Source organism: Fukomys damarensis, unplaced genomic scaffold, assembly GCF_012274545.1.
Source record: "Fukomys damarensis isolate Sample0158 unplaced genomic scaffold, DMR_v1.0_HiC HiC_scaffold_11, whole genome shotgun sequence".
NCBI classification, from domain to species: Eukaryota; Metazoa; Chordata; class Mammalia; order Rodentia; family Bathyergidae; genus Fukomys; species Fukomys damarensis.
The window spans coordinates 5410991-5436105 of record NW_022900923.1 but is presented as its reverse complement, the minus strand read 5'-3'; the positions used below and the strand labels follow the sequence as shown (position 1 = coordinate 5436105).

Below are 25115 nucleotides of genomic sequence, written 5' to 3'. Positions count from 1 at the left end.
AGTGTGGCCGCCATCTTGGCCGATGATGCCCAAGACAGAGGAAGTGGCCAGGCCAAGGGCCACGGAAAGGCGCTTTCAAGCTGGGTCAAGCATTTTAAAGAGGGGAGGAAATAAGTTTCTTCCTCCTCGTCCCATACATTTCTTTCCTCCTTTTAACTTACAGAAGAAATATGCACACACTGCTAAAGAGATTTTTTTTCAAACAACACAGAGTCAAAAGTGAAAGCTCTTTTTCCTGTCACCCACCTGTTATACCTCTACTGTCAGAATTTTCACCTTTTTCCACAAAAGCGAACTATGAATGTACTACACAAAACAGCCTCAGTGTTCTGAAAAACGTTACCCAAATCCTATTACCAAAAATGCTTGTCTATTTTCTTTTGCAGTTTTCTAAATGCAAATTTTGCCATGCTTATGTTTCAGATAGCAGATCGCCTGTTTTTCTTATTGAACAGAGCATGCATTCTTTGGTTTCTGAAATCTCGTGGACTGTGTTAATATTACATGACTCCCAAGAAGAAATCTAGGAATAGTACATGGGTCAACGTGGCATGTTCCCAAGGAACAGTCCGGAGCCAGGGCCACAGAGGCCTCTGTCTTGGTGGGCTGTTCACAGGAATCAGCCACATTCGGGTCTCCAAACGACAACATCCGGAGCCTACGTCACTTTAAATCACTGAGAAGCAGAGGTCCTCTATGGTGACAGCATTTGCTACCTTGTCCCACACATAGGACTAGCTGCACTGCCACCTGCAGCAGGAAGATGGTTGACAGTTTCATCAGACGTGAGGTGTGTCCGTGGACATCTAAGCCCTACTCTGCCAGGAAAAGACACCGCCTTCAGTCGGCTGGCAGGGGTGGGGACAGGAAAGGGTGTTAGGAGGAAGCCGCTGTACATTCTGTTCTATCTGGGAAGCGGAGATAGCTGAACCCATGGGAGGCTCAACACTCCTCAAGAATGCTGGGCCCACGCAACAGAACACACGAATAAAAACAAAACCAGCCACACTCTTCTCAGATGGGTGCCGGGTTATGGAGATTATTCATGCTAGCAAGCAAAACTCTCTGAGAAAGCACCTCCCTTACCCTTACCCTTACCTCAACCCCAATCCTAGCCCTAACCCTAACACCTGAGGAACAAATGAACCAAAGGGTGTGTGAGGAGGTAGCTGGCCAAGTCAGAGAAAACAACCAGAAATTCTGGCACAGAGCAGATGTGGGAAACTGTGTGACAGTCAAACATCTGGTCTCATGAGGGAGTCCCCTGTCTCCCAAGGCCATGAGTTCCCAAGCATCTCATCAGGGCTGAGCTGCCTCTCAGGCTGGGAAACTCTGTGAATCCCATCTCAGGGAAGCTGCCTCCTATGGAGCAATCACACTCACCCCAGGCTGAAGATCACACATGTGTTGGGATGGGTTGAACCCTTAGACAGGCCTAGCAGCCTGAGCATGGAGGGCTAAGACCAAATGTGGTTAAGAGCACAAGCTCCAGAAGCAGCCAGATCTGTCTCAGCTCTGCCACCTACTAGCCGGTATCTTCGGGTAGGTCAGGCAACCTCTTGATGCCTCAGTTTTCTCATCTGTAACATGGGAATCACATAACTTCCTACAGTTGTTGCAGGAGCAAATGCAGAGACTGCAGAAAAAAAAGAACTACTTTTCCCTGGTAGCTCCAGCTGTACTGCTGTCCACTGCCCACTCTTTTATATCCAAAAGAAATAGGCTCAGCACATTGTGAGGAAAGCCAATCATGCATTTCCACGTCATCACCACTTACCGAACACTTTTATAGACTACCACACTTGATCCTTCTAACAACCTGCAGACTGGACAGAAACAGAATCTCCCCAGTATGCACATGGAGAGAGAGAGCATGAGGAGGGATGTGGCTTCTGCAAAGTCACAGGATGTGTAATTGAAGGGTCCTGACCGCGGTCTGTGCCATCTGGATCTGCCTGGTGCCCTTCCTCTGGCTCCAGCCTAAGCAAATGGCGTGGAGGCTGAACTCATCTGAGGTGTCAGGAAAGTGGTCGAGAGCAGAATTTGACCTCCAAAAAAGGAGGCTTTTTATAGATAGAGAACAGAAAGGATTTTTAACAATAAATGTGAAGCCAGTGAGTCTGGGAAAAGGATGCCCTGCATTGATAAGGCAGCATATATCCTATATAATTATGTAGAGAAGTAAAATACAGCCTCTAATGTCAAATTTATCCAATTTCCAGAGTTTTGTGAACATTTCCAAAGCACTGGTAAGTGTATTGTAGGGAATTCTGGAAAGCTACGCTTTTTCTTTAATACCTAGGTCCTAGCATTTCTTATTCTATTACTTTGCTCAAAATTTTTGAGCACATGCTCTCTTACTTGCTAAATTATGCATGCTCTGAGACAGCCCCAGATTGTATCTGTTGGAGGCCTGAAAGCTCCAGGTTGGCATTTCGGGCTGGCTGGGGATGCGGGAGAACATGATACCCCAGATAGCATGTGGCAGGCCATCTAATTCCTGTCAGCTCTTCCTTCTCAGCCCGGGCAAGGGCCCAGACTGAGGACGGCAGCTGATATCAAGAGTGGTTCTCCAGGTCTGAGGCCGGCAGCCAGACAACAGCTGCACGGCACAGGGAGCGGGAGGCCAGGTAATAGGTGCCGAGCAGCACGGACGGGCGGTGTGGACGGGCAAATGAAAATGTTGCTTCGCAGAGGGACAGAAGGCAGGCAGGGCCGCAACTGAGCCCAGCAGCAGGCAATCGGGCCCAATTTTGGGTCAGGGCTCTACAGAAGCAGTGCCCTGGGTAAGGACATGGCCCCTCCACAGAGAAGGCACTGGCTTGCCTGAGGCCCAGGGTGCTTTGCACACAGTCCCACTTCACTGCAAGAAGGAACAGCACAAAGCAGGACGATTCAGCACCTTGGGAGCTAAGCGGGGCTAATCACACCATGGTGGAATCCCCTCCCCACAGCCCCACTTAGGAGCACAGGATGACTTGGGGGGTGTTCCCGACCTAACCACAGTACAGTATGAGCTCTCTTAGTAAACACTTGAATAAGGTCCCTGTGACTCTTTTTCCATGTAATATTCTTAGCTGACAACACAGTTAAGCATCCCTAATCCAGAAACCTGCAGTTCTACCTAATCAGAATTTTTTCTAGTGCCAACGTGTCACCACAGGTGATTCGTCAAAGCCAAAGCACAGCACTAAGGACACTCTATAAAACCACCTCCAGGCCATGTGGACAGGATGCTCACAAAACACAGGTAAGTTTCATGCTTAGAGTCGGGCCCTACTCCCAAGATATCCCTTCACATGTACACAAATATTGCTCAATCTGCAAAATCTAAAATCTGTAACAACTCTAGTTGAAGCATTTCAGACGAGGGATATTCAAACTTCTAATATGATGTTTTAGTTTCCCAAGACAAAGGCTTCAAAGAAAAGAAGATCAAAAATTAGAAAGACAACTATTGACTAAAATACATTTATACTACACTTCCTAAAACATATGCCAACCCTAATTGTCACTATCAGTATAACTGAGAAAGAATTCTATATAATATATTTTACTGAAAAGAAAATTGTGTACGAGAGAGGTGACAGGATGCTCAGCTCCGATGGGACTAATTATTTTTAGCGTTTAACCAAAAACCCAAGTCCCCTGATGATCACATTAGCATGACTTCCACCTCATTCCACAGCCTTTGATATATTTAATTATCATATATCAAAACACTGATGGAGAAAGGATTAAAGAACATGAATACAAGAGAAATCCTGAGCTAGGAGCAATATACTAATATTAGTTGAATACATAGCATGTGTCAAGCACCGTATCTGAAATATTACCTCACCTAACCCACATAAAAACCTAAAGCAATAATTAATAGTGTCATTATACCTTTTTTCTTCTTTTTTGGGTACCAGGGATTGAACTCAGGACCTTGCATGTGCAAGGCAGGAGGTGGAACCACTGAGCTAAATCCCCAGCCCAATAGTGTCAATATATATGAGGATGCTGATACAACCATAGTAAATAATTCATTAAGGTTCAAAACATTAATATTTAGAAAGAAAAACAAGATTCTTATCAAGTATCACCTAAAGCTTTACACAATAACAGACTATCCTTGCAGAGCAACCATCCCTGGGGGTGTTCTAGTACTAGGGATTTTCTAGAAATATTCTAAATGTATGTCCCCAAAATTACTTTGGTGACTGTGTTGCGCAGTGCCTGGCAAACTGCAGATGCTTACTGCCTAGCACATTGGTACTAATTCTTTAAAAAAAGAAAAACAAAACAAAAAAATTAAAGATCAGCCTTTGGCTTAAAAAGAGATTTTATTCTGAAGGAATAAGAAGCCTTTGTTTAAGACTCCCAGAAGGGTCTGGACCTTGGCGTGCTCAGCTGTCTCTGAGTCTGCTGTTCTGGAACAACACTTCTACTACACTTCCAGAAAACGTTCAGGAGGATCATCTGAGAAAAGGCCAGGAGAATGGGAAAAAATGAAAAATAAAGCAAAGCTTCCAATGAGCACTTGATAAGATTGAAGTTACTGGCAATAAGGGAGTCACTTTATGTAGGGGCAAATGAATGGACTATAATTTTAACCTAAAGCACCACGCTAGGGGTTGTAAAATTCTTTTTACTCAGATAAATGCTCTCTATTTGAATTGCTGCTTACAGTGAGAATGGAGCAGAAAGTAGCCTAACTCGACAAGACACTGAGACCACAGAAAAGCAGCTCTTCATAGGAGACAGAGGGAGAAGGGGGAAGCAGAATTGAAGTAAAACTGCGAACCCATCGAAAGCAGGCTTCGGTGGGGAATAAAGTCGTAGCACAGGCAAAGGCTGAACGAGACAGAAGAAATGGGAAGAAAGCAGACTCTCGGAGGAATCGCACGGTATACAGTCGCGGAACTCACTATAACCTCAGCAACTTACTCAGAGAATGAGCCACTGTGCGCGGCATTACCATGCCCAATCAACGGCTGACACATGGCTTGTAAGTAATACCGACGTGTAAGACTAACAAATAAGTGAATGAATGACCCAAAGCTATGACACTGCTCGTGATCCGGCGGTCAGCCGCCTCCTGGAGAGCTATACCCGATGATCTGCCTTCAGCATCAGAGACTCAGCAGTTTTGCGAGGCCCTCCAAAGCTCCGGGATACAGTGAAAATGGGAAAAGAGAACCCGAAGGAGGCAGGAGGAACAGCGAAAGAATTTGAAACAGACTCTTCGCGAAGTGATTCCCAAACCTCAGGCCCCGCATGTTCTTTGGCATGGCGCACAGGCCCGGGCAGAAGAAAGCCGTGGTGGTCAGGAAGTAGGGTGGAGAGAGAGACTGGAGGAGACACCTTTCCAGGTCACGCCCAGTGACCCACCTCGCTGGCCAGACCCCTCCTCCTCACTGCAAGGCGGCTCCAGCGAGCACCCCATGCTTCGGTCTCCTGTGGGATCCTGGGGACAGCTAGATATAAACCATGATGGCGTCCCTGCAAACAGGTTGGTTCAGCTCATTCGTGTCAGGGCAAAATCTGGAAATATGAAGTCCAGTGATTTTAGTTTTGAGAGGAAAGAGGGTGACACCAGCACGAGCCACTCTGTACCTAATCCTTCATTACTTCACAGATTTGCAACGCTCTCCCTTCATTCTCCTGGCATGTCCCCAGCATGACTTAACGGGCCGGGACGGGAGGGGAAGTGAGACAAAAATAAATGAAGACCGTGTTATTTAACAAATATTATGAGTAACGAATTAGTAAAATATCATGTATCAATGAGAAAAAAATCATGGGAGCAACAGAGAACATTCTTAATTTAACTTTCTTTTTTTTAAACAGAAAACTTATAAGAAAAGATTCATCCATCAGTCAAGTACTGAGAATGGCACAATACTGCTCTACAGTATTTTTGTCCCTTTTGGGCCTCTGTATTTTTAATAAAATTGAGTTAATGAATTATATGTTTTCCATTTACCCCAATTTTACTACCATACTAATGCCATGAGAAACCCTTTTACATTTTCTTTTTGTTGTGTTATTTTTTCATTATTGTATGTCTGCAATACACGATAAACACACCCACTGTGGGGAATTCGTAGAAATACGTATCGCACTTGGATCCTTTTTGTCCTTCCCCTTACCGTCATCAAACTCCTAACCGCAGACATGACTTGATCAAAGACTGGGGGCGTTTTCTAGGCCTGATGTCTATCACCCTAATTGTTTTCAGGAAAACTATGCCAGTTGCTATTCGTCCCCACTGTATGAAAATGTTCAGGTCATTCCACAGACATCTATACCGAAGTCTGCAAACTGTTGACCTTCACTGGACTGAAAGCAGGGAATAAAATACGACCCTTACTATAGAACTGTCATTTATTTGCTAGTGAGCTTGAACGTTTCGCCTTCACTTCCCATCTCTGCATTAGCAATCCATATTCTTCGCTTGTGTTCTAACTGAAGGTTAAATGTGTAGAAATTGGGTTAGTATACATTACACAGTACACGTGTCAATAATTCAGCACACCCACGGAAAATATCTCCCCTAGTTTGTGGCATACATTTAATTTTTCAAGGGAAGTATACGTATGTGGTTTTCACAGTGGACCCTTGAGTTACGACTGGCCTGAGATATGAACAACTTGGGTTACGACTGGAAATTTAGCTCTAACTCAGCAACAAAGCCTTGAGTTACAACCCTACTGCCCGCCACTTGTGCTTCCAGATGGTCTCAGATACAGATTTAACCCCTAAAGGGTTCTGGAAGGAACCTGACAGCATCCTCTCCCGTATGGGGTGAACTGAGGAATCCTGGGCCAGCGTCTCTCTTAGGACACTGGGATCTTCCCATGTGCAGGAGAGAGACTGTGAAGGCTGTGGAGAGGAGCCTGAGCTTCCATTGACCAACTTGAGTTACAACCAGAGCTCATAACAAATTTAGTTTGTAAATCAAGGGTTCATTCTCTTGTGGTAAAATATATGTAGCATAAGATGCACTGTTCTTGCCACTTTTAAGTGCATAGTTCAGCAGCGGCACTGAGTGCACATACCTTAGCTGCTAACATCACTACCCTCCATCCCTAGGACATCTTCATCCTCCCACCTGAAACCCCTGCCCACTCAACAACACACTTGTCCCTTTCTCCAGTCCCAGCAGCCACCACCCTGCTTTCTCTCTTAGTGAACGGGACCACGCAGGCAGTGGAACTCTGCAGTACCGGTCATTCCACGGCGAGCTGTCTCAGTGGGTGTGGTTAAGTGAGCAGCCCCACTGGGTTCCTCCACCTAGGCTGCCGCGATGATAGGTGCAGAAAAATCCGTTCAAATCCCACCTCTGTTCTTTTAGGTACCACTCAAAAGTCAAACAGCCTATCGCATGTAATTCTGTTCACTACGCCTGAGCAACCACCATGCTGTTTTTCACGCAGATGGCGCCATGTTACTTCCTGACAGCAGCTCTGGAGGGTTCAAGTTCGTCCCGGCCTACACACCCGTCCCGTTTTCGTCCCCATCCTCTTAGCAGGTGGGAAGTGCTGTCTTCCTGTGCCTTCCACTTGCATTTTCCCAAAGATTCGAGACGTTACCTTCCCACGTGTGCAAAATGTGACTGTCTACGCATTCTAACACGTCACGTTTGCATGGTGAAATATGGATTTATCCAAATCTGTGTCTTGTGATTACTTTATCACTTCATGATTAAAACAATGCCAAGTAGTCCATATTCTGCAAGAAATTCATCTGAATGCACCACTCATTATCTATGGCATTTTTTAAACCTAAGTGATTAACAGAACATCATTTCTTAATGATGTTTCATTTCTACTACTGGTGCAACAATGGCACATTTATCATGTTTGAAAATACTTATATATGTAATAAGAAATGTATCTGAACTTTCATATTAGTTTTTTATTGAACCTTATACATTGTCTTTATTTACTATTGAAGACATATTTTAATTACAAGTGACATAAATCACCTTGACATTTCCCTATTCCTCGAGAAAGTCACTAGGCTTCTCCCAAACTGATTCTTTTGTAAGCACAACTGAATACAGGAATCTTGTGAGGTGTATTTGAGATGATATTAAACATGCAATCTGCTCTCTAAAGAAATGCATAACATAGTTCAAACTCCAGCAGGCTGTGAGAGCACATGCGTGTAATCCCAGCACTTGTGAGGCTGAGGCAGGAGAATCAGTTCAAGGCTAGGTTTAGCAATATAGCAAGAAGGTCTCTCAAAAAAAAAATCTATTCTTTTTTTCCAGAAATGGAGTACATTTTTTAGTTTATTCCAAACCTTGTTTACATTCCCAGGAAATATATTCTTTTTATTTTTGTGCAACTTATACTTTTCAGATTATAATTTTATTGTATTATAAGATAATTATTGCATGTATGAAAAAACTGATTTTTTTGTACATCTGTAAATCTGCCCACCATACTGAACCATATCATCAAATTACAAATTTTTGCAATTCTTAATTGTAAAATTCTAATTAGGATATTGATAATACATTTTATTTTCTAATAGTCCTAATACTTTTATTTTATGCAGTATCAGATTTACTGAAACATCTGAAGTAAAATTTAATATTGAGTTACAACAGGCGTTGACATCATATTTTTTAAAGTAAGGCAAATGCTTCTCACATACTTGGGGAAGTATAAGGCCAAGGCACCAGGAGTTTAACTGCAAAAATCAATTCTTGTTTTAAAATATCAACAATATGCTTTTGTATTTCTAGGGTGCTAACCATGTTGCCTTTGCAATTCTTATTAACTACTTTGAGCAGATTGTTTTTTCTCCTTGGGCATAATAATGTAACATATTTTTACATTTATGGAAGAAAAAAGTACTTTTTTGCTTGTGGTGAGATTTTCTTTTGACAAATAGCAAATTGCATGGGCTAGGGTTTTATCTAGAGGTTTCACATTTATCTTCATGGCATTAGATGGTAATTTTTGTAAATTATTATATTAAGGTCTTGCTATTGTACTAAAATAATCTGATATATTTTCCTTTCTTGGCTCCATTCTGGAAAAGTACATAACATAGGAATGAAATGCTCTTGGAAAATTGGGAAGAATTAAGAACAAAATCACTTGGCCCTGGTGCTTTTTAAGTCATTGATAATAGAGTTTAACTACTGTAAAATCAAACTTCCTGGTGTTACTGATATATTTTCTCTGAGATTTCACATAGGTTATGTTTCTAGAAGGTTGTGCATGTTATCAAATTCATTAACAATGAAATTAGGAAGTATTCTCAAAAGTATGTCAATCTCTACCTATTATTAGTTGCTTTATCTTCTCCATTAGATTGGACAGAAATGTATACTACATATGTTTTTAGATTTATCAATAGTACTGTTTATAGTCCATGTTTGTTTTCTAATCTCTAGTAACTCTTCCTCCTGCTTGGCTTGGGTTTACCCGGCATTGCACACTCTGCTGTTCCCTTTCCTTTTTTTTTTTCTTATTGTTGCTCACATTCCGAAGCAATTAAAGGTATCAATGATTAAACTCTATCAAAGGCCTACAACATGACCTTAATTGTAGGAAGAAGTTTTCCTCTATCAGCATTATACTTGCAACACTTCACTTATCAAGTAAAATAAAAAGATTTTAGGAACCAATGATTCATGGCTAATACATGGCAGCATTGGGTTTTGAAACCCAAACTGGGTAACTGAAAGAGCAAAGTTAGTTATGGAATTGTACCAAGATCGAAAGATTAAAAATGATATGAAGAACATACAAAGAGGGACAGCTTTTTAAAAATGTAGATTGGAGGAAAACAATGCCCAAGTGCAGTCCCGACAGACACCCGCAGCTGAAGCGAACCCCAAGAAGAGCTCTCCAGGACACTGAGCTTCACCAGGCTAATTCGTGGGGACCACCTCACCTGCAGCTTCAGTCCGAGCCCTGCATGAACACAGAGCTCAGGACCACACGGCTACTTTGTCGGGAACTGTCATTGCTTCTTGTTTTCTGGTGTGGCACAGACAGGAGATTTCAGAGCAAAGTGTCTTCAGAAGAAAATTTTATAGGGCTCGGGGACCCTGTGACAGTGACATTCCCACAGCACTTCATTTCCCTCACAGCCTTCTTTACCAAGCACTAAACGCTTTATTTGCTCTGGGAAGGGGTAAAAGAGAGGACAGGAAAGGCCAACAGCCTCTCTTTATGACTTCGGTTCAAGGAGCCTAACGCCTTTTGGGGATTAAAGAACTCCCTGCATGGTCACCAGGTTCATGGGCCGGGCCTGGGACTGGGGAGGGTGCGACTCCAACCTCTGCTCCCTGCAGGGAAGGGAATGTGGGGAAGGGACGGAAGGACTTGTCCCTTGGTGGTCAGCAGGCGGGACCAAGGAGGTGTCCTGTGCTCAGAACTGCCTGCGGTCACTTGGTGGCCTCTGGGAGCATCACTTTGCATTTTGTTCCTGGGGAAGGCACAGAAGGTGAGCCGCTCTGCAGGAAGGCGAGTTTCAGAGTGTGCTTAGGTAGCACAGGGTCAGAACATCTACCAAGGATGCGAGACCTGTACAGTGGCTATGCAGCCACACGCTGTGTCCCATGCCCCTGAGGACTGCGCCGAAACACAGTCCAGAGGGGACATGCCACTGCCAACATGGCACCATGCTTGTGTCCAGAGCCACGGAGAAGACCCGGGCTTCCCTCCTAGGGCTCTTCGTGGCAAGATGAGCTTGATTACAGCGCAGGGAGAGCTGTGACCTGCGGAGTGTTTCCCCCATGCCTTTTGATGGTGCACAGCCCTGCCCTGTTACCTACTGATGGCTTCTCAGATGGCTTAGCACACAAACAAGCTAAGGTGCTGAGGGGCTAGAGCGGGAATTCTTCACAGGCAGCCACAAGGGCCAGAACCTGTGCTCAGTGCGTACACACGTGTATGTCATCTTGCAATGTGAAGAACCGAAATCCCTGGCTGTTCTTGTAAAGGAGAACGCAGGGCCTCACAGAGCGGTGTTTCCCTCGCTGTGAGTCGCAGGCAGGATTTCAACCCGGGCAGCCCTCTGCTTTGGAGCTGCTCGGACCCGGACTACACCAGGACACCGTCACTGTGCCACCACCCGCACCCCGGTTTCCACTGAGCTCGTGGAGAATCCCCCGGGCCCCTCTCTCTCTTCCCTCTGTGCTGTGTCCCTGCGGCCCTCAGCAGCTCACACCTACCTGCAGTGAGGCCGTGGCCCTTGCCCTGCTCCGTAAATCCGAGCGCCCAGACGTGTACCATCCCTCAGGGTTCTTCCAACGCTCCGGGACCAGTTGTACGAACAGCCAGGAGCTGGAGATGCACGGGGCTTCCGCAAGCCAGCGATTCTCAGCAGCGGCCACTCCCTCGGGCCGATGCTTAGCGGGGAAATTCTCCGGCCCATGCGCCAGGCATTTTGCTTCCGGGAGATTTGCGTGTGGGGCAAGAGCTTATGTTTTAATAAGAGCCCCAGGTGATCCCCAGAGAGTGCTGTCCAATCCCTGTAACTCCCGCCCCTTTGCGGGAAACATTCGATGCCGTGTCCACTCCTCAGGATGCTGCCAGCCTGCCTGCCCAGCCTCCCCACACAGTCATCCGCACCTTAAAAGCATCAGGTCTCAGATACAGTGAAGCCCCTGCCTCGTCACCTCCAGGCCCGCGGCCTGTCCATACTCACCCCCGCTGGTGCGAGCTGCGTCTGTGTCGCCAGGCAGCTCTGTTTTGCTGTCGTTGCAGCATTGGGGCTTGAACCCGCAGCCTACGTGTCCATCCAAGGGCCCCAGCGTCCAGACAGGAATCTCTGCTCCTGCTCCCCGCTTCTTGGTTCCAAACCTCTTTTCCCACTCTGTTGCTCGGACTTTTGCTTAAACAATCGCTGCTGCTTTACACGTTTTCTCTGCCTTAATTGTCTCCACAGCCCGGCCAGATCTAACGCTCATTGGTAAAAGGCACGAGCACACAGTGAGCCCAGTGAGACTTCCACCTGGCTGGCTCGCCTTCTCACACAGCAGTGGGCACAGGCACGGCCATTCCCCCGTTTCCCAGCTGCAGGGGATGTCAAGGACCGAGCAGAGCCAGGGTCTGGGCCCGCTCCCCTGTGCAGCCGCCTGGTGACGGCTTCCGCTGCTCAGAGCTCAGCCTGCTCTTCACGGGCTACGCAGGGAGACAGAGAATGGGTGGAGAGGCCGGTCAGGGGCTCTGGGCTCTGAGGCTCTCCCACCTGATGGCCCTGCTACTCCTTCCATCCACCTCTGCACACGAAATGTGTAAGCACGCTTTCTTTCCTTTTTTTAAACTTAGAATTGAGCCCTGCCTTCACACTGAGCTATATTCCCAACACTTTAATCATCTTTAATTTTGGGACAGGGTCTTGCTAAGTCTCTAAATTGCCCAAGCTTAGCTTAAACTTGGAATCCTCCTGCCTCAGCCTCTTGGAGCTGGGATTAAAGGCATGTGCCACTACACCCAACTCAATCAAAGTTTAAAGCTAAATTCAAGCCAGGCACAATGGCTCACACCGATTTCCCAGCTACAGAGGAAGATCAGTGAAGCGCAGGAGTTGGAGGCCAGCTTGAGGAATACGATGAGACCCAGAGCTAAAGAAGAAAAAGGAAGGAATAAAAACAAGTTTAAACATTTTACTTCTGTAGTTTTCCAGATGAGTTCACTGTAAGGCTGCCTGTTTGTTTTGTATGATCACACTTTGAACTTAAGGTAAGATCATGCCAGTAGCCTCCGCTGAGACAAATTGCCAGACACTTGTAGGCTTAGGACATGGAAACTTCCTCTCACAATGCGGAAGTAGGAAGTAGGAAATGGCGTCAGCAAGGCTGTACCCCAGGGAAGACCTGCCCATGCCTTTTCCAGCTCCTGGTGACGCCTGGTATCCTTGGCTTGTGGCACCGTGTTGCCTCTGCCTTAGGTGCCTTCTCTAGGTTCCTCCCTTAATTCTCGTCTTGGAAGATACTGAGCATTAAGTGTAGGGTCCACCGTGAATCAGGAAGACATCATCTCAAGGCCCTAAGCGAATTCCATCTGCAAATACCCTCTTTCCAGAAAAGGTCACAGTCTGACGTTCTAAGAGGACCTTAATTTTTTTTGGCAGGATAGGGACACTGTTCAATCTACTGAAATGTCTGGTAAAGAGTAGTCAGTACATGTTTAGTGATTACTGGGAGGGTGGAATGAATGAATAGAAAAACGAATAAAGCACTTATATCCAGAATATATGAAGAATTATTTCACTCTAATTCAATTTTATCCATGGACAAAAGAGCTCAACAAATATTTGAAGATGGTAAATAAGGATGTAAAAATGTTGCATGACTAAGAAAATAGAAAGTAAAAGCATGAGGACATCCCACAACATGGAAGAATGGATAACAGTAAAGAGACAGATAACGTGCAGTGCTGACGGGGAAGCAGAGGACCTGGAACCCATATGACAGGCAGGCACCCCTTTGGAATATGTCTGGCAGCTTCTAGAAAAGGAAAGTGTACACCACATAACTTAGGAATCCCACTCCTGGGTCTTGATTAAATACGTGAAGGCACACAGACAGACACACAGAGACCTCTAACAAATGTTCAAAGCAGACTGATCCGTAGCAACCCAGACCTGGAAACAACTCCAACGTTCATCACATAATGACACATAAATTACAACATGCCAGAGAATGAGGCTGTACTCTGCAAAGAAAATGGACAAACTTCTAACACATGACCCTACCAGGCATGTAAAATGTGAAAGAAACTAGGAAGAAAACACTAAAACTGAATAGTTTCATTACTGCGATGTTATATGAGAAGCAAACTCTAGAGGGAGAAACCAGTTGGGGTTACCAGGGTCGTGTGGAAAGGGGAGGGTTTGCCAAGGGGTATGAGGGGCTTTGGGTTGTAGAATCAGTGTGGCTACATCTTGGTGGAGATGGTGGTTTCACAAGTGTGTGTAGTTCCCAAACTTGTCCAACTTCACATCTAAATGGTGGGGATTTTACTCCATGTGAATTTTAACTCAATAAATCCGGTTCAAAGAAATATAAAGGTGCACAGAAGTGTCAAGACAAGGTAGTAAGGTCAGGTCACCAAGCCTCTCTTCATGTGGAAAAGTGGAACGGTAGTAGCAATAGCAGTCATAGAAGGGAAGACGAGACGAGATAACACAAGTAAAGTGTCAGTGTTTGGCACTTAGTAGGTGGTGGTTAGAAGTAGCTGTTGTTGCATAGACACAGCATAATTAATGAACCATAAAACCCTGGAGGAAAGGGATGGAAAGAAAGATTTTACAAGAGTAAGAGCTTGGAGCTTGGCTCTGAGCTGTGGCAATCGTCAGGGTTCTAGCCTTTACCCTCAAACTTTCTCAGTCCACGGAGTAGTGAGTCCCTTCCCAGCACCACACTCACCCCCGAAAGCCACCTCCCACTGGCTCTCTGAGGCAGGCTTCTGACCTTGTCACTAACTTGCTAGCCACCTCCTCTCTTCAGGCTGAATTCCTTGCTGTGATTCAATTAAGCCTCCAGACCAGACCAGCAGCTCCTGGACAGAGAGCCCCGCCACATCTCCTGTGGGCACAGGCCACGGAGCACCGCGGGCAAGGAGCAGCGCTGCGTGGAGCTTGCACAGTGTCTGGATCCAGCCAGCCCTTTAGTCCCATTGGGTAGATAATGTCACATGTTAAATGGGACTCATCAAACACATACGTGAAAACAATTAAGGTGTTGCAGCATTTACGGAACTCATTAGAAATACCATTTTACTGACCACCCTTCAGGTGCAGAGCTGATGTAACAGGTGTCCGTGGCCCACTGATGGAGGAAATGGGACAGACTGCACCCAGATTTGGCATAATGTGTATGTTCTGAGCATCACAATCTATTTTAAACATGAGATTTATACGACTCAAGAACCAATCTCAATAACATTATATCTCTCGCATCCTGAGATTTGGAGAGGGACAAAAAAAAAAAAAAAAACAAAGTGTGATATCTGTGCTGGTGGAGAAAACAACCAGAAGGGAACTGGAGTGGATGGGCAAAGCTGTTTGCTAAAAGTCATACTTCATTTTTAAGCACATGTATGCCAGTGTGTTTCTACAAATTCATGGCCTCCTCTCACAAACACAGGCTGAAATATTTCCCCCCTGTGCTTCCGTGCAATTCTGGAAGTGTCTTGAAGATGTCCCCTTGCTGGAAGTGGCCCGAGGGCCTGGCTCCTCCTGTGGGTCTTGAGACCTGATTGAGAAGGGGGTCAGTGTGCCGGGGAGCAGGGTACAACCCTGAGCCCAGTACCCGTCTGGACTGACTACATGTGGACCCCAGAATAAGCCACCTACCCTTCTAGCCTACTCAACTGTCCAGTTACCAGGAGACTCAACCGCAGGAAGTCAGTGTCTGCTAAATGGAGACTGCAGGGGACAGGGTGGAAGCCGTGGGTTTTGGCCAGGGAATCTGGTCTTGAAGCAGCTCTGCTTCTCTTTGCCTTCCTCAGAGAAGCTCACAGAGCCACCTGTCCGAACACTGCAGGGACTGCAAGGGCCGGGGTCCCCCGAATACACATTTTTGGGTGCAGAACTCAAAGACATTTATTTATATCTGACGTTATTTGTTACTGCTTTCATGGCCCTTATTTTCTTTCAACTCTTCCAGGTATCTACTTTTACTTTGTGTGTCCTCCTCTGGATCTGTGTAATGCACTGAGTGTAACTAAATTAATTGATGAATTAACTTTCAAAGTTCCTGTCTCTCATAAATGAAGTAATTTGCTTAAATGTGTCGCAGCTCTCCCGTGTTAGCTCCACTGTGGACTGTGCCTAGGAGCTCCGAAACTCTTCATGGTCCTGTCCTGTTGCTGTTGGGGTTTCGGTCCTTCTCTCAGCTCCTACAACAATGGGAGATCAACAACTGTCCAAGAAACTGTTTAAGGGAAAAGTGTATTCCTCATTGTATATCTGTTCTTCTGCTCTGACCCATCAGGAACCCACCCCAATTTTAGAAAAAGAGAGGAAAATTTAAAAACAACTCACCTGTTTTGTCGAAAAATGAAGAAATTGTGTCCTCTGTGTAGGCAGGTTAACTCATGGTGAAGTAAACTAGACTTTCACAGTTGTCCCACAGAACACGGATTCTGAGTCTAATCCATACCCTGACTTGCAATGGTCTATTCCTAAGATATTTCAGTATCTTCACTGTAAGTGAAAGAATAGGGCAATAAACAACCACACCTTAAAAATAAAACTAAAATAATTTATTCAATCAGCCTTGGAGATGGAAGAATGGATAAAACTGGAGAAATTCCAAGGGAGAAACCTGGACATTTTGTCATTTCACAGGGGTTCAAAATTCACCTAATTCTTTTTAATAGAATATAAATAGTTATCATTTGTCTTGGGAAGGGCTAATAAGTTAATGGTGTAAGCAGCATTTGTTTGTGGGGATTGAACTCGGATCCTTGCACTTGTGAGGCAGGTGGCAGAACCACTGAGCTAAATCCCCAGCCCTACAGTGCATTTCTTAATCCATTCCCACGATCCCATTTTCTTTATTATTGTTATTTGTCAAAGTAATTAGTTTCCCTTTTGTGCCATACCGTCAATTCTCTCGAAGGGTCACAGGCAGCTCTCTGGTCCGGGGGGGATTGAACTCGGATCCTTGCACTTGTGAGGCAGGTGGCAGAACCACTGAGCTAAATCCCCAGCCCTACAGTGCATTTCTTAATCCATTCCCACGATCCCATTTTCTTTATTATTGTTATTTGTCAAAGTAATTAGTTTCCCTTTTGTGCCATACCGTCAATTCTCTCGAAGGGTCACAGGCAGCTCTCTGGTCCGGGGGACACAGCAGCCCATGAGGTGGCTAGGCTGAGGGTTGGATCAGTGCCGGAAGTGTGGGATTTCTGCTCAGAGTTCTGTGCACCCGATGTGAGGACCGGACCAATAGTACTGGATCCAGGCTCAGTTGGACTCACCTGACTTCTTGCATCATAGCTAAATCCCAGTGGAGAAACAGTCTTCCAAAGAGAAAGGAAACTTGAAATTTCCTAATTCCAGGGTTTGTGTGTCCCCTCCCTTTCCCTCCCCCTACCCGTGTCTTCTTTCTGGAAAATAGGTCCATGTCCTCACCCAAGTCCATTCCAGTTTTCCTGGGTCAATTGCTGGTCTTTAACGGAAAGCCTGTGTCAGTGCTGTTATTCTGAAAATCAGGAAGTGGGGCAGAGCATTCATCTGATACTAGTGAATACAGACAGAGATAACCTCAGCACAGGAGAATAATGAAGCAGCCTTTTGATAACTATCAAAAAGCATCGATGTATCTTAAATATTCATGAAGCCAAGTTAAATGGTACAATTTGCTTAAATTAGCACCCAGTGGAGAATGTTTGGGCATCATGGTAAGTGAAATTTCCAAACTATCTGAGAAAGAATTTAGCTTCCAGGAGTCCAGAAAATGACATATGTCAGAGTGTGTCAATGAGCAGTTAAGAAACAGCCAGCCCTGCTTCCCCTGACCCTCTCTAGCTGGGTGACTGTGGGTAACTTTCTCAGTGTGTCCCGAGTTAGATCTCTCAGCAGATTCAGGGATCCTCAAATTCCACCCTCACTTTTTATTCTCCGATGCCCCAAATCGATACCATAAACTCCCCCGTCCCTGGGACTCCAGCTCACTGCTGTCAGACCAGCTGTCATTCATCCGTCTGTCCAAGCATCTACTCCACAGACACTCACCCCTGTGGAAAACCAGGCCCTGCTGGTCTCGAATGTGCGCTGGGGCATTGGGGCCGTCTTCCCCTCCCTCCTCACAAGACTGAGCCCTTCCCTGCCCTGCCGCAGCCTATGCTCCATTCTCAACGAGCTTCCTGCGGTTACTTCAGTTCGGCCTGCATTTCGACCTCATGTCTTTCATCTTTCTCTCTCTTAGGACGACCTTTTCCTTTCCCCCCGAATTACAAATTCCTGATCATACTTAATGACCAGAAGTAGAGATAGTCCTCTCTGGGCTTTCCCAAAGACAAGAGAGTTCTTCAGATTTCCCAGAAGGGTTTTTATCTTCTAGCATAGACATCCTTCAATTAAGAAACTTTTCCTCAGTAGCTACAGCAAGGCCAAAAGTTAAGTGACAGATGATTGATGGTCGTTTTCTATTCATTTCATCTTTTCTTTTAAGTCCCAGCACCTCATATAATGACCACCAAACATTAAATATATGCTAATAAATTATTTTCTAGTCTCACTTCCTAGATACAAAAATTAGTCTGGTCAAAAGGGGTTTGTAATTCTGATACCAGAGACAAGATAAATGAGTCTGAATTGAAGACCCCTCTGATCTCTTCTGGGCAGAGGCAGAAGTTTTGCCTTTGAAGCGTCCCAGTTACTGTTGTTACTGTTGGGACTGGGGGGGGGGGGGTTGAGCAAACAACTTGCCTGGAAAAGCTGGAGTAGGTGGCTGCTCTCTCCCGGGTGCGGCCCGGACATGCCCAGGGAGGACAGTGGGCTTTCAGGTGACTCGCTGGGCAGTTAGGACTTCACATCACCTCTGTAATTTCCCAGGTTCTGTTGTTACTGTTGGGGCTGGGGGGGGGGGAGTTGAGCAAACAACTTGCCTGGAAAAGCTGGAGTAGGTGGCTGCTCTCTCCCGGGTGCGGCCCGGACATGCCCAGGGAGGACAGTGGGCTTTCAGGTGACTCGCTGGGCAGTTAGGACTTCACATCACCTCTGTAATTACACTTTCAGATGTAAATATGCGAAGTGACCTCTGCGACCATTATCAGCAGTAGCTGTCTTAATCTCAACCTGCCATTTCTTGAAACCTTCACAGCGGCTGCTGTCCTCTAGTGCAGAATAGCGTGTCCCGGGCCACCCTGCGAACCTCAGGGAGCCCAGCGCTGTGTCTTCTCCCCGGGTCCCTCTGTGTGCCCTTCCCCCGCCCAGGAGAAAGAGCGGCTGACAGCGTCCTGTGCGCCTCCCAGCGGCTGGGCTGCAGGGTCCGAGTCAGGCTTCTCCTCTGTGCCCTGGAGGCCCACAAGCACCTCTTGCTTCCTCTCTAGGATGCCAGCACCAGGGACTCTGACGCAGAGTGGAGCGCGGAAAGAGGCCCTCCTGGGGCATCTGCGGTTTTCCTGGCTGCTTTTCATCCCTGGGATTATTCTTTGTTCCAGAGACACGGCACGGGGCTGCGTGGTACACAAGCCCCCCGCCGCTGGGCTGTGCAGAAAGAGGGAGACACCCTGTCGGCTCTGGCTATTTCCTTTTAAAATGTGACCAGACATTCATATACACAGGCCGGCCCTGCTTTCCATCAGTCACCTGCACACTGTGCATTCACCCGGCTCCACGCGGGACAGGCCCGGCTTGCGGAGATAGGATTGCACGGTATAGGCGCAATTCTGGTGAAAGCAAAGCTTTGTTTTCAAAACAGTCCTCGAGGTAAAAAGAAACAAGTACTCTAAAAACAAACGCAATTGGGGAGCAGGACACCCAGGGAATGAACCTTATTTCTGGATGCGTAGTACAAAGCCAACCAAATTTCTGGCTATTGTTTTACAAGTATTGGTACAAATGGCATCATAAAATATCCTACAAATATTTGTTTCTTAAATGTTTCTTTTTGCTGCATTGGCACTGTCTTATTTTAAAAAAACAAAAAACAAAAAACACAATAACAACAACAAAAAAAACCACTTTCAGTTGATTATCAGTGAGTCATGTTTCCAGGGTGGCTTGTTTTTAAAATCAAATCCCAATGTAGTCAGGACTATTTTTGCAGATGAATATATTAGATATCATTCTAGGATGCTTTTGTCAAACTCATCAGTATCACGTGCTATACCTATCAGGCTTAATGCTGAAATAAATGGATAAAAGCGAGCTTATTCACATATGTTTTATACCTCTTTATATAATAAAAGAAACATGTGCCTCCCGGTAGTCAGCGATCATGTCTTTAATGTCTTGGAAAGCAGCAGATCTATGTAACTATAAGTGTTCCAGTCGCTTTCTCATTGCTGGGACACAAAACCCGGCACCCACAACTCATGGGGGTTGCCTGGGGGGGGGCGCTGCCCACCTCAAGGGCAGGAAGCAGCGGGGAGAGAGAGGAGCCGCGAGGGGGAGATGCACCTTTCCGGGCCACCCCTCCACGCTCACCTCTTCCGATGAGGCCTGCAGGTCGGCTATGAACCCTGATGATTCCGTCACTTTCCACAAGCACCCCCGGAACACGAGGGCCCCAGGGGAGTCTACACCTCAGCCACAGCAGCACGACTTTATGCCACGTGAAAGCCACTTTGCATCCCCACCTCCAGAGCATGGAAGTGGAAGATGATGCTTACTTCACTCGGCACTAAAATGACTTCCTTTTCGCCTCTTTTAATCCAAGGTGGCAAACTGGAAAGTCATGGTCACAGTGCACTCAGCCTCCTTTACTCCAGCTCTGCAGCACTCACCATCTCTTAGCACCGGTACAGAATCATCATCTTCTGAAACAGTCTACAAACCCCACTGTTACCTGCTTTTCCCACTGTCATGTTTCCAGGGCAGGAAAAATGCTGCTAAGCCATCAATGCGTGCAGTGAGACTTCTCCTGTCCAATGGCTCCCAACTCCAACTTCCCAGTCCTCCAACAGCGAAGTTCAAGTTAGTAACATTGCTGGACAGTGGAACCGGAAGTCTGACTTGAAGAAGGCTGTGTAGGCCACGAATAAGCTATGCCCCGAATCTCACTGGAGACAAAGGGCAAGACCTCTATCCCCCGAACGGTGCTTGTGTCAGTGCGCTGCAACATTGGTCATCGCGAGGGTTTGTGCTTTGCTTTGTCTTGGTTGGGCTTTATTTGTGTAAAATATCATCACCACGGCTCCAAGGAAAGTTAGTGACACCAACAGTAAAGCAAAGAGGAAAACTGTGGAAAACCATGACAGAGCTGAAGAAATCATTGAGAAATCTGAAGTCCTGGAAAAATGAATTGACAAGAGTAATTTGGGGGCCTCAGAACCAATGATTTGGTTTTCCAGTACTTCCTATGGGAAACATAGGTTCGTTCAGTTCTCAAACGTTTTGAGGTACAAACATGAATTTGGAATGAACTGAATTTGACAACCAAGGTATTCGAAAAATTAATACACTAAAAAGAAACTGACTACCCCGTCCAACTGTCTGAGCACTAGTTTATATATTGTTATTGATTAAAATGCTATTAATTCAGTAAAATTTGGAATGAAACCTTGAGTTGCTAACAAAGGCAGATGTAAGTGATGGAGAAGATATAAAATGGAGGAAACAGCACAGTTAAGATGAGAAACAGAGAAAAGGGGACAGAGAGAGGGAGGGACAGAGGGACAGAGGGACTCAATGGCCTGACCTAGTGGCCAGCGTGGATGAAGCACCCTTCTACCGAGCATCCAAACAGCAGTGAGCGTATCACACCTCTCTAACATCATCCCACTTTTAAAGGAGGAGAACAGACTCTGGCTCCATTCAGACCGTCCACATCCTTCACTTTATACCAAAAGGAGAGAAAAGAAGGAAGTCCAAGTCAGCGGATGCGGTGAGATACCCCAACAGGCCACACACACGAGTCCAGCCTCACGGCCTCTGCACTTGGACCCCTCATTCCTGGCACCTGGAGCCAGTGTGGCCTTACACAGGGGTCACAGGGCCAAACCCTTGTCACCGTGATGAGTGCCTTAAAATGCTCAGTCCATGGGAAACACCTTTTCTACAGGGAAGTCTGGTAAGATTGTGCAGCCAGGAGGGACAAGTTTGCATTGCACTCCTCCCATCTCCAAACCCAAGCCAGAAAAAGTGTGACCCTCTTCCTAGAGAAGAGAGAGAGCGCACAGTGACAGGGGCAGGAGCATTCCCAGGTAGGCTGAGTGATATAAGAGTGGAAAGGCCTTGAGACCCTCTGTGGGGCCGAGTCACGAGCCTACACCGAGAGGCAGCTGGCCCCGAAGAAGTCCAGGCATACACAGGGGCCAGCTCAGGAGAGAAGGTTGGAGACGGCGGCCCCACCACCCTGCTCCGTCTCCACCCTGCACGTCACCAGGGGCCCAGGACACACAGGTATGTCCCCAAATGATTTATGTCCCTGAAACGTTACATGGGAGCCAAAAAAGTGGACTCTTCGAGATGGATGGCATGCTGGACCCCTCGGAGGGTATAAAGAGGGGACCTTCGAGTCCATCAGCATGTGTTGTAACTCCACGTGGCCAAGAAGCTGCTGGGCATGGCAGGCTCAAGGGTGACTAAAGTCTTTCCGGTGGCGTGAATACCTGAGAAGAGATAAATACAAGTTTAATGCATTTGCTATCTAAATTGCAAACAGCTAAAATTAAGGAGGAAGCACAATACATTACAGACACAGACACAACCAATAATTTCTTTGAAAATAGAGTTTAAAAATCATCATTAATATTTCATATCAAAAGAAAATATCATATTACCATTTAGATTTAGCTATTGTGAACAACAGGGTCACCTGGAAATAGGATTGTTGACCCACTGTATTTTGAAGTCCTGAACACTGAGTCATTCATTACTTCACCAAAAAATATTGTTCAGGAGCTGGGTCAGTGATGGAGAAGAGAAGGATGCTCAGGTAAAACTCCAACTTCCTGATCCCTGAAGAAGATATAAATGGGGTTTTGATGTAACTGTTACTATCACCCTGCTTTTACGCATCAGGTAGTCATTATGAACATGGTGTCTGCACTTCAACCCCAGCCAACCCACTCAGCAACCCTGTGATTCTACAGCACGGTGCTTCATTGACTACTCTCCCATGCTAAAGGGTACCCGGTTCCCAGCACTCACAGCCAGGTGATTAATTGGGGCATGCCATCATGAAAGGACGGGGCCCAGGACATAGATGTTTACATTTACAATGCAGTGCCACTGCTGGTCATTTTGCCACAGCTAAACTTTGTATGGTTTCATCACAACTAAAAAGTCTCATCTGTGTACACTTTGCCATTCTTCATCTTCACAACTGCACCCAGAGGGGGGTGGTGCTGATCACCACTGCTAACAAACAATACTCAGTTCTGATGAGACCAGGTGACCTCAGGAATCCGCGGGAGAGCAGAGATTTGAAGCCGGGATTCTGGATCCATCTGGGGCTTTCATCATGCGATTTGCCCCCCGGATGATACCATGGAGGATTCTGTTTCAAGGAGACACACCAGTATCGCTTCGTCCAGGGACACCACGTACTGAGGGGTCTGCACCACCACCAGGGTACAGGGGCCAGAAGCGGACAGGGTGTGGGGGTGCCCAGAAGGAAGCCGCGGGTGCCTCGCTCACCAGGAGGAGCACAGCTAGACAGCTGATCCTTCCAGAGCCACCTCCAGATGGCACCGCACAGGAAACTGGGCGCTGTACACCAAGCTGTCCTGCCTCTGCTCTGGGAAGGCTGAACAGAGACCCCGAGAGCCCTGGACAGCCCTCTGCGCTCACTCTGGTGATGCTGGCTGAAATTCGTGGTGCCTTGGTGTTTCTGCTGATCTCTGCAACTTAGGGGATGCACGGTGTGCTAACTTCAGTAGTGGAGGAGAAAGTGGGAAACAGGGCCTTCCAGGAACTGGGGGGCACAGCCACGGGAGGGACTTTGCATCACTGTACTGTGTGAAATTCAGAGCCCCAAGTGGCTGCCGGCGTCTGCCCTGCCGTGCAGCGGTGTGACATGAATGACTGCAGATCCAAAGGAAGACTATCCAAGAGGTGCACATGCTAAGGTCTCTGTCGCTTGCGCCCTCTGTCTGTCTGCCATTCTCGCTGGCTCTGTCTCGTTCTCCAAAGACTTAAACTAGCAGAATGGCTTTTCCACACCACGAACAAGAGGCTGAGCATTTGCAGTCAGGCACCTGTCGCACTGGAAAAATCAAAACGCCACCCATAAAAACCTCTTACTTGTTAGTGACAGTGAACAACAGCATTCTCAATGGTGTCCTCGAAGATCCCCAAGCTTGAAAATCCAGCAGCTCAAAGTGATACAGAGGCCAATAACTGTGGAGATCATGGCGAAAGGTAATAGAAATAATCCTCACAATTAGATAGTAGAGTCTTTCTACATTAACATAAATGATATTTTTAAATGGAAACATTGAGCATAATCGCCAATATTAATGGGGCACACAAACAGAAAAGAATGGTTTTGTGCTCTTTAATTTCAAAAATGGTTTAATGATCCTTATCTGATTATAAAAACAGCACAAGCAACTGTATTAGATAAATAGGACATTAGACATACTGCTAACTGGTAGGCAGCTCGAAAATATCTAAATTAATGTATTTTAAAATCAAATTTAATAGTCACCGAAGGAATATTAAAGAGACGTCCTGGATGCGGCGATGACCTTGGTAAACAGGAGCGTGAGTGAGGAAGTCAAAGAAAGGCGCAGAGAGCAGCGGCAAACAGGGCTGAGTGGAAACAGGGGAGCTGGGCCAGTTCAGTTCAGCGGTGGTTTCCGCCAGTCTAGATGCCCCAACCCTCAGAACAGTAAGAAAGCAGAGTGATGCTGGGCTTCCAATGCGCAACCGTGCTGCAAACCTGGCCAGGCGCTTCTCTCCAGGACTGGGTTACTTGTACCTCAGAATCGCCAGAGAAAGCCGAGATGCCTCTGCAGCAGCGTACTTGAAGCTACCGACCCTCCGTCCCACCCGCGAGCCTGCTAGCATGAACCAGAACCACTAATAAGTGGTCATCCTTAGTCCTTCGATTTCTGGTTCGGTTACTGGTGGCAGCGGTTCGGAGGCCACTGTTCTGCCCCAGCTAATCGCTCATTCCTCTGCTCTTCTCCCTTCTCAAAGGATCTGGGTAGAGGAGGATCTGCCCTGGAGTCCCGCTGTGTCTCAAGGTACCACGCTGGAAGTCTCAGTGCCCTCACCTGAAACCGGACTCCCCTCTCCTCTCCTGGTGGCAGAAACAAGCTTAATCGATGTTATTTGCTGTTTCACTCCCCAAAGCCCACCTTTAGTACTTAGGCTTTACCAACCTGGCTCACCCCAAGGTTCAAGTCCCTGCTGAGAGCCATCTGGGGACCTCCTAACGTGGGCCCCGGTTCACGAGATTGCTGTCTCAGTACAGTGCCACTAAATCTTAAATATGCATGCTACATCTATTATGGCTGGAAACCTAG

At 46.4% G+C, this 25115-nt stretch overlaps 1 long non-coding RNA gene across 2 annotated transcripts; it reads right to left on the bottom strand.

The window, feature by feature from the left end:
• Positions 1 to 21792: 21792 nt before the first annotated feature.
• Positions 21793 to 23976, bottom strand: LOC104875122. Of its 2 annotated transcripts, none has more exons than XR_783953.2 (3): positions 23887 to 23976; positions 22422 to 22599; positions 21793 to 22250 (listed from the first exon to the last, which is right to left on the bottom strand). It is a non-coding gene; the product is annotated as an uncharacterized LOC104875122 (long non-coding RNA). The 2 variants fall into 2 exon arrangements; XR_783954.2 differs by having other exon boundaries at positions 22457 to 22599.
• Positions 23977 to 25115: the final 1139 nt, after the last annotated feature.